The sequence below is a fragment of the Puma concolor genome, chromosome F2, assembly GCF_028749965.1.
Source record: "Puma concolor isolate L17-30 chromosome F2, mPumCon1.1.hap2, whole genome shotgun sequence".
NCBI classification, from domain to species: Eukaryota; Metazoa; Chordata; class Mammalia; order Carnivora; family Felidae; genus Puma; species Puma concolor.
Window position 1 is genome coordinate 26,794,770 of NC_141684.1, and position 13,940 is coordinate 26,808,709.

Genomic DNA, 13,940 nt, shown 5'->3' on the forward strand with positions numbered 1-13,940 from the left:
TCTTGTTTGTTGGGAGTTTTTGATCACTGATTCAATTTCATTGCTGGTAATCAGTATGTTCAAATTTTTTATTTCTTTCAGATTTGGTTTTGGGGTGTTATGTGTTTCTAGGAATTCATCCATTTCTTCTATGTTGACCAATTTTTTAGCATATGATTTTTCATAATACTCTTAGTACGCCCCTTTATATTTCTGTGGTGTTGGTTGTTATTTCTCCTCTTTCATTTCTGATTTTGTTTGAGTTCCCTCTCTCCCTCTCCTCCACCTCCCTCCCTCCCTCCCTCTCTCTCTCTCTCTCTAATGAGTCTGGCTAAAGGTTTATCAATTTTATTAATCTTTTCAAAGAATCAGCTCCTGGCTTCATTTCTAGTTTCATAGCATTGCATTGGAAAAGATGCATGATTGAAAAACATTCAATTTTTTTGAATTTGCTAAAACTTGTTTTGTACCCTAATATGTGATCTATTCAAGAGAATGTTCCATGTTCATCTGAAAAGAGTGTTTATTCTGCTGCTTTAGAATGGAATGTTCTGAATATATTTGTTAGATCCATCTGGTCCAACGTGTCATTCAAAGTCACTGTTTCCTTGTTGATTTTTTGTTTGGATAGTCTATCTCTATTGTTATAAGTGGGATATTAATATCCCTTAGTATTATTGTATTACTATCAATTAGTTCCTTTATGTTTGTTAATAGCTGCTTTATGTATTTTGGTGTTCTCACTTGGGTTCATAAATATTTACAATTGTTATATCTTCTTATTGGATTGTCTCCTTTATGATTATGCAGTGTCTTTCTTTGTCTTGTTACAGTCTTTGTTTTAAAGTCTATCTTGTCCATGGGGCGCCTGGGTGGCGCAGTCGGTTAAGCATCCGACTTCAGCCAGGTCACGATCTCACGGTCCGGGAGTTCGAGCCCCGCGTCGGGCTCTGGGCTGATGGCTCAGAGCCTGGAGCCTGTTTCCGATTCTGTGTCTCCCTCTCTCTCTGCCCCTCCCCCGTTCATGCTCTGTCTCTCTCTGTCCCAAAAATGAATAAACGTTGAAAAAAAAAAATTAAAAAAAAAAAAAAGTCTATCTTGTCCAATGTAAGTATCGCCACCGCAGCTTACTTTTCACTTCCATTAGCATGGTAAATGCTTTCCATCCTTTCACTTTGAATCTGCACGTGTTTGGGTCTGAAATGAATTTCTTGTAGGCAACATCTAGATGGGTCTTATTCTTTTAACCATTCCATCAAACTGTGTCATTTTCTTTGGAGGATTTAGTCCATTTACATCAAGTGATTATTTTTTTTTTTAATTTTTTTTTTCAACGTTTATTTTTATTTTTGGGACAGAGAGAGACAGAGCATGAACGGGGGAGGGGCAGAGAGAGAGGGAGACACAGAATATGAAACAGGCTCCAGGCTCTGAGCCATCAGCCCAGAGCCCGATGCGGGGCTCGAACTCACGGACCGCGAGATCGTGACCTGGCTGAAGTCGGACGCTTAACCGACTGCGCCACCCAGGCGCCCCACATCAAGTGATTATTGATAGAGAGTATATACTTATTGCCATTTTGTTATTCATTTTATGGTTGTTTTTGTAGTTCTTTCCTGTTCCTTTCTTCTCTTACTCTCTTGCCTCATGATTTGCTGGCCTTCTTTAGTGATATACTTGGATTCCTTTCTCTTTATTTTTTGCATATCTATTACTGGCTTTTGATTTCTGGTTACCATTAGGTTTACATATAGCATCTTATGCATATAGCAATCTATATTAAGTTGATGGTCACTTAAGTTTGACCTATTCTAAAACCACAAAATTTTCAATCCTCCACCCCACCCAAGGTTTAGTTATGTCGTGTCATACTTTATATCCTTTTATTATGTAAATCCTTTGATTGATTTTTATAGATAAACTTAATTTTACTGCTCTTATGCTTCCTACTTTTCTAACTCTTGCTTTTGGTCTTTTCTACTCAAATAATCCCCTTTAACATTTCTTGTAGGTCTGGTTTAGTGGTCATGAATTCCTTAGTTTGTCTAGGAAACTCTTTCTCCTACTCAGATTGATAGTCTTGGGGACAGAATATTCTTGGTTGGAGGTTTTCTTTTCTTTTGGCACTTTGAATATATCATGCCACTCCTCTCTGGTTTGCAAAGCTTCTGCTGAAAAATCAGCTGATAGCTTAAGGGGTTTCCTTTGTATTTAATTGTCTTCTTTTCTCTTGCTGCTTTTAAAATTCTCTCTTTATCACTACTTTTTGCTGTTTTAATTACTACATGTCTTGGTGTAGACCTCCTTGGGTTGATGTTTTTCAGGGACTCTCTGTGTCCCCTGGATCTGGATTTCTGTTTCTTTCTCCAGATTTAGGAAATTTTCAGCTATTATTTCTTCATAAAATAAGCTGATGGTTTCACTGAGTTCCCTTAATCTATTCTTATTTTTTATTCATTTTCTTATCTCCTTTTCAGCTTGATTGCTTTCCTTTACTCTGTCACCTTGGTCACTGATTCATTCTTCTGCTTCTTCTAGTCAACTATTTATTTCCTCTAATGTATATTTAATTTCAGTTATTAAGTTCTTCATCTCTGATTGGTTCCTTTTTTATGTTTTCTATTTCCTTGTTGAGGGTCTCACTGAGCTCTTCCACTCTTTTATCCAGTTTAGTGAGTCTTTTTATGATCATCACTTTAAATTCTCCATCAGGCATATTACCTATCTTCATTTAGTTTAGCTGCCTTGCTCTGATTTTGGCCTGTTCTTCCATTTGGGACATCTACTGTCTCTTGATTTTATCTAACTCTCTGTGTCTGTTTTTCTGTGTTAGGAAGGTCAGCTATATCTTCTGCTCTTGAAAACAGTGGCCTTATGAAGAAGAGGTCTTGTAGTGTCTGCAGGGCAGTGTCCCCTGTTCACCAGAACCTGGCATATCAGGGGTACCTCCTACATGTGTTTCATGCACCCTACTCTTGTGGCTGAGCCACATTTGCCCTCAACCCACTCATCTGCAATGGCTCTCTTTGCCTGTTGTGGGCAGGGTTTGGTCCCTGTGGACTAGTATGGGCTTGAGTTGGGGAAGACCAGGTGCTTGTTAGAGCTGAGGTCACACCAAACTGCAGCGCACTCTCCCTGTGTTGTCCCTGAGAAGCTTTCATTGGTGGGTACAGCCTGTGGTTAAAGCAGATGTCTGCCTCCAGCCTACTTTTGGGGCTGGAGTCAAATTGTCATTTGTGGTTATTTTTCCCTCTCCCTAGGAAAATAGTCACTTTGTAGTGGTGCTGACTTCTGTTAGGACTGATTGCACAATGCATGCTTGTGGCACCACTTTGGATTGACTCCTGCTGAGGCCAATTTGGAGGGAGCCAGTTCACCGGAGAATGCAGTAGTGGAGCACAATGTTAGCAAGCTAGGTGGAGAGTGTTCATGCTGAGTTGGTTCCTGCAGATGTCTGTGTATCTAGGTTGGGAGGCAGGGTGGGAAATGGTGCCTGCCAGTTCTTTTTTTTTTTTTTTTTTTTTTTTTTTTTCCTGGAGAACTCTCCCAAAGATCCCCACCCCTCTGGCTCGTGCTCTGATGATTAGTAAACAAATCTCCCCCCTGTATATCCCAGTCTTTTATGCTGTATCTCAGCGGAGCTGTTTGTTTTGCTACCTCTTTAAGAGCAGGGACTCAGGGTCCAACTGGGCTCCTGTTCCTGCAGAGCTAAGCCTACCGATTTTTAAAGTTCCAAATGTTAAACTCCACTGATTGTAAGAATGCATGAAGTTAAGCCAAATGTGATGGGAATTTGTCTTCCCAGTGTGGGAAGACACTTCCTCCCACGGACAGTATCATGGGTCAGCTTGGTTCTTGACTGAGTCTCTGCCCTCCCTCCCCTGTGGCATTTTCTCTACATTTAGCTTAGGAGAATGTATTCTGCCAGGCTTCAGGTCATTTTCTGGGTTATTTAAATGGACATGCATGTTATTTGGGTGCATTTGTGGGACTGAGTGAGCTTAAGATCTTCCTATTCTGCCATCTTCCCCAGTTCTTCTCTGAATCTTTGAATGCAACAGTTTCCCATAACTCTAATTTATTTATTTACTCCAGCAATATTTATGAAATGGTTACTGTATGCCAGACACTATTTAGATCCTAGAAAATAAACAGTGAATCCAACCAAGTCCCTGCCTTCATACAGTGTATTTTATACTGGAAAATCCAGATAAGTAACAAATACAATATGCTTTGCAGAAGAATACAGCAAATGAATAGACACAATGATGCATTCATGGAACTTAATCTAAATTTGAGTTGCCAGAGAAGCCTTTTTAGGAGGTGTTATTGAGCAGAAACCCAAAATAAGTGAGGGAATATAAAGAGTTTGGAGAGTAATATTTCTGGTAAAGGAAACAGCCAAGTACAGGAAACCTGATTCAAGAATCTGGCTAATTAGAGGAATCACAAGAAGATCAAATTATCCAGAGTGCAATGAATGAGGGAAGAAAGAGAGAGGGTAGGGCCATATTACTGTAGTACTTGGTAGGTCAGGATGAAAATTGGATTTTATTCTGAGTTTGATAGGAATCCATTACAGAGTACTGACGAGGAGAATGACTTGATATGATTTACATTTTCAAAAGATCATTCTGGCTATATGATTGATACTTACCAGTGGGATAGGAGAAAATATTTGTAAATGATATGCTGGATAAGGAATTAATATCCAAAATACATAAGGAACTCCTACAACTTACTAACAAATAAACAAATAACCTAATTTAAAAATGGGCAAACGATTTGAATAGACATTTGCCAAAACATGACATACAAATGGCTAACAGTTACTTGACAATGTGCTTAACATTACTAATTATCAGGGGAATGCAAATCAAAATCACAGTATCACCTCACACCTGTTAGAACATTTATTATCAAAAAAAGTCAAAGGATAGCAAATGTTGGCAAGTGTGTAGAGACAAGTAACCCTTTGTAGACTACTGATAGGAATGTAAATTGGTGCCACCGTTATGGACAACAATATATACATTCCTCAAAAAATTAAAAATAGAACTGCCTGTGATCCAGAAATCCTACTTCTAGGTATACATACAAAGAAACAAAGCCTTCATCCCACAGAAAGTTCTGCACACCGATGCTCACTGAAGCATTATTCACAATAGCCAAGGTATGGAAACAGCCTGTCTTTCAATTGTTGAAAGAATAAAGAAAATATGATGCACATAGATACTACAATAGTATTCAGCCTTAAAAAAGGAAGGCAATCCTGCCATTTGTGACCACATAAAATTCTGGAGGATATTATGCCAAGTCATCATGTTGTACTCTTTAAGTATATACATTTTTATGTGTAATTTTACCTCTGTAAAGCTTTGGTGGGAAAAAAAAATTTACAGGAGGAAAGTATGAGTGGAATCAGCAAGACCCAGGCATTCAACCAGTAGTTTGCATGTAGAGAGTGACTACAGTGATTTGCATTAGTGTAGTAATAAGAAAAGAAAAGGCAAAAGACACTGAAGATTTGGGAATTGACTAAAATTGAATATAGCTGCTATTAACTGAGTTTGGGAGAATCTGGGGGAGGTAATTAGTGACGAATAAGAATTCTTTTCGGACATGTTAAATCCAAAACAGCAGTCCAAATGGAAATGTTAAATAGGTTGTTGGATATATATGTCTGGTATCCAGGTGGGCAGAATTAGATACACACATTGCACTAATCAACATATATGTGGCTATCTGTGCAATCCTTTTAGAAGGCCAATTTACATCTCTTTTATATTGTGTTTTGTTGTTTATTTCAACATTTACTCAATATCTACAGAGCTTGCAGGATCAGATAAAATCTCCTCTTTTTACCAACTCAAATCCTGCATAACTCCCAACTATCGGAAAATTCTGAGCCCTCTGCCTCATAAACCTCCTTTTCTATCTTTCATTCAAATAACAGGATTTAAAGACAACTGAAGTAAAAAAAAAAACAGATATAATAATAATCTAAGAAATCGTTGAGAAATAATTTAATAGTCCATTGCTTAATTAATGAAAAACATTCCCAAACCACGAAATGTTAATGTCCTTTCTTCTTTCTAAATACATTACTATAAAAATATAGCCAAATGTATTTTTGAAGTTCTCAACTTGTAAATTCACATTTGGAAGTTACATTAAATCATTTATATTTAAGAATGGACATTGTCAGATTAATGAGAACTAATTAATCATAATTATCTACATTCTTTCCCCAAACTCCTCTTGCGACCATTGGCACATATTCATAAATTGATGTCTGCCACTAAGGATACAAACTTTAGTTACAAACAAAATAAAATATTTGTTTATTAAAGATTTAGTTTTGAATTCCTTGGTTCAATTATACCTATTATAAACAAATGTAGCAGAAAATTCAATGGGTATTGTATAAACTGTTATCCACATTGTCATCTCTAGGAACTGACAAGAAACTATATTGTTTTTACTAGCACTGATTATATGAAAGTCAATGTGTATTTATTTAATGGTCAACAAATGTTTCTTTAACACCTACTCTGGGTAAAATACTGTTTTTGATTTTTGAAATACATTGGAAAGAAAACAGATTCAAAATCAATATATTTTCCATGTTACTAGCACACTTAGCATTCTAACAATCCTGTGTGATGTATAAGTTAGTCACTTTGACAAAAATACTAAGTAACCAACATAAAAGCCCATGGCTTAAAGCAAATAAACACTGTTGTAGGTTCAAAAGTCTACAAATCAATTGTGGATATGATGATGTGGGTGGGTTGGACTCAGCTGTATGGCTCTGCTTCAGTCTACAGGTTGATTGGACATGGCTTTTGGCCATGGTTTGGGCTCAGGTGTTTCTATGTGGTTTTGTTCTTGAGTTCAAGCTGAAAGGAAATCAATACACCAAAGTCCTGTTCTTCTCATGGCAAATTACAAGTGTGCAGAACACATTTTATGAACTTTCCATGTCACATCTACAATATCCTGTTAGCCAAAGCAAACCATGAAGGCAAGTTTAAAGTCAATAAGTACAAAACCATGGCAAAAATCTTGATATATGATAGGGAAGAGAAGATTTGGGAAAGAGAAACAATTCTACCAGAATAGTAGGTATAAATATTATTATAATTTTAAGGTAATGTGTAAAGAAACTATTGCCTGTTCCAAGGTCACACTGCTAAAAAGTGTGGCATAGGAGAAATCCAGCATTATCTGATTCCAGGGACTAATCTTAACTAACAATTGGCTATGTTTCTGGTTCCTTATTTATAGAATGACGTTATAAATTTATTATTAAATTAATTGCTAATGCATTTGTTATATTCACAAGTGTAGTCCAGTTAGACTGCTCAGTTTCCTTCTGTATCTCTCTCTGTCTCCCTGTCTCTGCCTCTGTCTCTCTCCCATTCTGTTTGTGTATGTGTGTGTATAAAATTTTCTGACACAAGATATAGAATCTAAAAATGTTATTAAAAATAAGTAAGCCTGCTATTATAGAAAACATGCAAATTTGAAATCAAAATCAACAATGGGTTTGTACCATGGCTTGGCTCCTGCACAGCCATATGATCTTCAGCAATTTGTCCCTCTGAATATTGGCTTTATTTATGATTAGCTGAGGCAATGTTACCTATATGAAATGTTTAATGCTAAACAAAAATGTTATTCAATGTCCCAGGTTTATACTTAAGAGTTTATAGTGTCTGGTTCATAGTTTCCACCGTCTCTCCACTTCCAGGTATTTAATTAAGTTGATCTGTTATGCACATTTCATCTGAAGGAGAAATATTATTACAATTTAGAGGAATTATAGATGTATAGAGATATATTAAATATAAGACCTGTGATATCAACAAATAGCTCTTATAGGTCAAACATAATTTTATGTGACTTAAAGATTTAGTTACCATTTTTCATTTTTTGAAACTATTTAAGCAACAAAATGTTTTGTTTATATTTCCTCTCCAATACATCTGCAAATGAAATGAAATATTGCCTAATTTTGGCATTTAGAAAATAAGCTCTGCATGCTGATGACTAGCAAATTTGAAAATCATATTAGTGGTTTTCCGTACAAATTTCACTTATGGATTATCTCATGAATTCCTTAAACCTAAATTATCAGAGTTGAATTACTAAAAAATTAAATGCACACCTATAGACAAAATCATATAAATACTTAAGTCCATATTACCATGATAATAACCTACCATTTACTTTTCCCATTTGTGTAAAAAATAACTTGTAAGATGCATGATTTTAAAAAAAAGACAAAAATGTGGAATTTTTACAAGGACAAAGGTGACTGGTGAGTTAGTACTTTGCTTTATTAATTGAAGTAAATATTGATAAGAGTTTCTATATCAGAAACCCCTTGCATACTTAAATGATGTCTATGGGATATGGGCATTTTTTGAGAATATAATTTAATTTCTTCATATACATTCAGATGATACTGCATGTTAAATATTTCTTTGATGTTAAATATTTCCTATCAGTTGAGGTAGCAAAAAGAAGGCTAATTCTGATGAACTTTGTTGTCTATCCTATATTCAGTGATACATTGGGGAGGATTAAATTTGTGTGTGTGTGTGTGTGTGTGTGTGCACATGTAAATATATTATGTCTAAATAAGGTTTATTTCTGAAATAGAAAAGTGATTTAATGTTAGAAAATAGAATTTGTTATGTAATTGAATTATATATAAATTATTAATAAATGAAAAGGAAAATCATATACTTTTTGGAATAGATACAGAAAGTGTACTTTGACAGAGACTAAAAAGAAATGTCTTTAACCTAATAGAGGACTACAAAATCTATGCATGTAGGATGTCTTTCAATTTATTTGTACTTTTAATTTAATTCATCAATGTTTTATATATTTCAATGTATAAATCTTTCATCTCCATAGCTAAATTTATTTTTAAATATTTATTTTTGATGCTATTATAAGTGAAATTGTTTTCTTAATTTCCTTTCCAGGTAGTTTGGTCTCATTGTACAGAAATACAACTGACCTGTATATTGATATTTTATCCTGCAACTTTACTGAATTTATTCTAACACTTCGTGTGTGTGCATGCATGTGAAGGGAGTTAGTCTTTGGTATTATCTACATATAAAACTATGCCATCTGCAAATAGTTAATTTTACTCCTTCCTTTCTGACTTAGATGCCTTTTATTTCTTTTAATTGCCTAATTGATCTGGCTATCACTAGTAGTATGATGAGTAGGAGTGGTGGGAGTGGAATGATTTTGTTTCTGATACCAGTGGAAAAGCTCCTAGTTTTTTTTACCATTAATCATGATGTCCATTGTGGGCTTCTCCTATATGGCCTTTATTATGTTGATGTAAAATATTTCTATAATGGTTGAGGGTTATTGTCATGAAAAGATGCTGAATTTTCTCAAAAGTTTTACATCTATTAAGATGATAATGGGATATTTATCTTTTGGCCTGTTAATGGGGTATATAACATTACTCAATTTTCATATGTTGAACCACCTTTTAATCCTAGCAATAATTCCCACTCGATCATGATGCATGATCCATTTAATGTGCCATTGAATTCAGTTTGCTAGTATTGTGTTGAGGATTTTTGCATCTATATTCATCAGAAATATTGGTCTGTATGTAGTTATCTTGTGATACTTTCTTTTTTCTCCTGACATTTTTTCTGGTTTTGGTATCAGGATAATGCTGGACTCATGAATAAGTTAAGTGTTTTTTCTTCAATATTTTGGAAGAGTCTAAGAAGGAATGTTATTAATTCTTCTTTAAATGTTTGGCAGGATTCACTAATGAAGCCATCTGTTCCTGGGCTTTTCTTTGCTGGGAGGTTTTTGATTACTGATTGAGTCTCATTACTCATGATTGGTCTGTTCAGATTTTCTATTTTTTCATGATTTAGTCTTTGTAGGTTGTGTGTTTCCAGGAGCTCTTAATATTGTGAAAATGTCCATAGTACCCAAAGTGATTTAGAGATTTAGTGTTATCCCCATCAAAATCTCAATGGCATTTTTTTTTTACAGAATTAGAAAAAACTCTAAAATCAAACCCTGGTATCTAAAATAGTCAAACCCATAGAAACAGAGTAGAATGTTTGGTTGCCAGAGATTGGGAGAAGCAGGAAATAAGTAGGTATTGTTCAATAGATATAAAGTTTCAGTTCCACAATATGAATGCATTCTCGAGATATACTGTATAATATATTGCCTGTAGTAAACACAATATTGTGCACTTAAAAACTTAAGAGGGTAGATCTCATATTATAAGTGTTCCTATCACCCTAACAAAGGAAAAAGAAAAGGAGGAAACCTTGTTTGTGGTGTATGCATGTATTCAGACTCATCAAGTTGTACACATTAAATATATGCAATTTTGTGTTTGTCAATTACACCTCAATAAAACAATTTTAATGTACTATTTGAAACAATAGCAAATATAAGTGGCAAATAATTATATGCAATCTATTTCAAATCAGTTATGCACAAGATACATGAGGATAGCAATATAGAAGGAATGCAGGTAGAATTCTAGCTCTACTTTAGGTGGAATTCTAAGCATTTATTTATTTATTTCAATGTTTATTTATTTTTGAGAGACAGAGAGCATGAGCAAGTGGGGAAAGGGTAGAGAGAAAGGGAGAGCAGAGGATATGAAACAGGCTTCATGCTGACAGCAGAGAGCCCCATGTGGTGCTTGAACTCGTGAACCGTGAGATCATGACCCGAGCCAAAGTCAGATGCTTAATCGACTGAGCTGCACAGGCACCCCGAGGCATTTATTAGCTGTAAAGCCTTCAATGGTTACTTATCTTCTTTTTACCTCATTTTATTCCTCTATATAATTTAAATAATTATATTGTCTACCTCATCTAGAGTGTTGTGAGTTTTAAATAAGCTATTACATGTACCTTAGATGAAACCTAGGACATGATAAACTGTCAACAGAAGGTTGCCCATTATTATTATCTATCTTTTATTCAGGACTGTATTAAAGGTCCTACCTAGTACAATAAGAAAAAAAAAAAACATAAATTACAGAAATAGCATTCAAAAAAAAAAACCTGTCATGATGAAAATTTCAAGAAAATAAAGAAAATTTTAATAAGAAAAGCTTATGTTTCTAATGGTAACAAATGTATATAGTATCTAGGAATATATCTAACAAATTATGTGCAAGACATTTATGAATGTTATAAAAGAGAATGAAATAGGATAAAGGAAAAACTAAATACATGGTAGAGATATACCATGTTAAAGAATGTGATGATTTAATTTGTTAAAAAAGATAATCCTATTTTAAAAATAACTTGTTATAATAGAAATAGAGAATGTGTTTTTACACATATGTAACTTGAAAAACTCATTCTCATAATTACATAGGAGGTACACAAAAAAGAATTTAGGCAACTTTGAATATTTTATATCTTGATACATAATTTACTCTTCCAGATACCAAAATTATAGGAATTCCGTAGTTTTAAAATAGTGTGGTTTTTATGTGAGATTATAAAGACTTTTCTGTTAAAGTTTATTCATTTATTTTGAGAGAGGGCGAGGGGCCGAGAGAAAGGGAGAAAGAGAATCCCAAGCCGACTCAGGGCTATCAGCGCAGACACACACGGTGTTCAATCTCATGAACCATGAGGTCCTAACCTGAGCCCAGATCAAGAGTCGGATGTTTGACTGAGCTACCCAGGCACCCCTTTATGTGAAATTAAAAAGGGAAGCCAATGGAAAAGAAGAGAAAAACAGAAGTAGTCCCACAACATAGGTTCTTGATAGATCCAAATGACTCAGGTGAGGGAAGAATGGACTATTTGATCAATCATGTTGGTTTAATTAACTTTCTTTCTGGCAGTACAATAAATGAGGCACTCTATTTCATACTATAAACAAAGATAAATTCCATATTGATTAATGACCTACATGTGAAAAGCACTTCTTTGACACATTTCTTCTCAAAGCATAAAATGCAATCATCTCAAAGAAATTTACAGTCTTCTTTAAAATTAAAACTTATGGGGGCGCCTGGGTGGCGCAGTCGGTTAAGCGTCTGACTTCAACCAGGTCACGATCTCACGGTCCGTGAGTTCGAGCCCCGCGTCGGGCTCTGGGCTGATGGCTCAGAGCCTGGAGCCTGTTTCCGATTCTGTGTCTCCCTCTCTCTCTGCCCCTCGCCCGTTCATGCTCTGTCTCTCTCTGTCCCAAAAATAAATAAACGTTGAAAAAAAAAATTTAAAAAAAATAAAATAAAATTAAAACTTATGTACCACAAAACATCAGTAATGTTTTTTAAAACCACAAAAACAAAGCAACAACAAAAACACAAACAAAAACAAGTCATGTTTGGATAGAAGATATTTGTAATGTATTCATGAAGGTCAATGGACTCAGTATAATACAACTCAATAAGAAAAGCAGCCCTATGGCCATTACAAAAATTGTAAATATATAAAAGGGCAGTTCACAGAAAAGGAAATAGGCCAAAAGAAAAATGACAATCTTGCTAATATGTAGGAAGGGCTAATTTAAATAATGATACAGCATTTTACAATTAACATATTGACACAGTTTGACAGTGCTAATATAAAATGCTGGAAAGGATGAGGAGAAATAAGAATGCAAATCCATTACATGGACATTACCGGTTCATGGAGCGCCTCCTGCAGGAGAGGAAATGTTTCAGGTGTTCGTCTACAAGATTTTGCCATTTTTTATTAATTATGTGAGTAACATCTTCTGGCAAAAAAAGTTCAAAACCAAAGCAATAATTTTTCTGTTGATAGTATTTCCTGTCATATAAGTTTAAAGCAAAGTTTTACTTTTCTGGAATTATAATACTTCAAGAATCAGGAAAAAAAAAAAAAAAAAAACAAGCAGAGCATTTCTAGGTGAAGTGGGAATGATGAATTAAAAATGACCAACCACTCTTCTGATTTAGATTCTATGTACAACATAATCACTTCACATCTGATGTCTTGTAATCCTTATTTTTTTTTAATATGCAATTCCTTGTTTCAAGATTAAAATTCAGAAATTGGTGGCCCCATACTGAGCACTGCATTGAGCCCCACATCGGGCTCCATACTAACAGTGTGGAGCCCACTTGAGCTTCTCTCTTTCCCTGTCTCTCTCTGCACCTCCCCGACTTGTTCATGCTCTATCTCTCTCTCAAAAGAAGTAAATAAACTTTAAAAAAAAAAAGGCCAACTGATAAACTTAGTGATAGTTGACTCATAGTTGTTTATGTTACTTATAATTTTCTCATGTTAATTAAATTTGCATGAATATAAAAATTCAATTTTATGACTTTTTACATGAAATTAGCAAACATGGTTAAAATGTTTGTTAATATATTTTAATTATATATAAGGCAGAAAAGAAGAAGTTTTGGCTTTCTGAACAAAAGCATACAAACCATAAGAGCAACAACAGGTTTTAGAGTAAAAAAAAAATTGATTAAATTCTGGCTCCATTACTCAACAGTAATACCTTACTTAAGTTACTTTTATTTGCTTATTTTCTGTTAGTTCATTTTATTTTTTTTCAACATATGAAATTTATTGTCAAATTGGTTTCCATACAACACCCAGTGCTCATCCCAAAAGGTGCCCTCCTCAATACCCATCACTCACCCTCCCCTCCCTCCCACCCCCCATCAACCCTCAGTTTGTTCTCAGTTTTTAAGCGTCTCTTATTCTTTGGCTCTCTCCCATTCTAACCTCTTTTTTTTTTTCCTTCCCCTCCCCCATGGGTTTCTGTTAAGTTTCTCAGGATCCACATAAGAGTGAAACCATATGGTATCTGTCTTTCTCTGTATGGCTTATTTCACTTAGCATCACACTCTCCAGTTCCATCCACGTTGCTACAAAGGGCCATATTTCGTTCTTTCTCATTGCCACATAGTACTCCATTGTGTATATAAACCACAA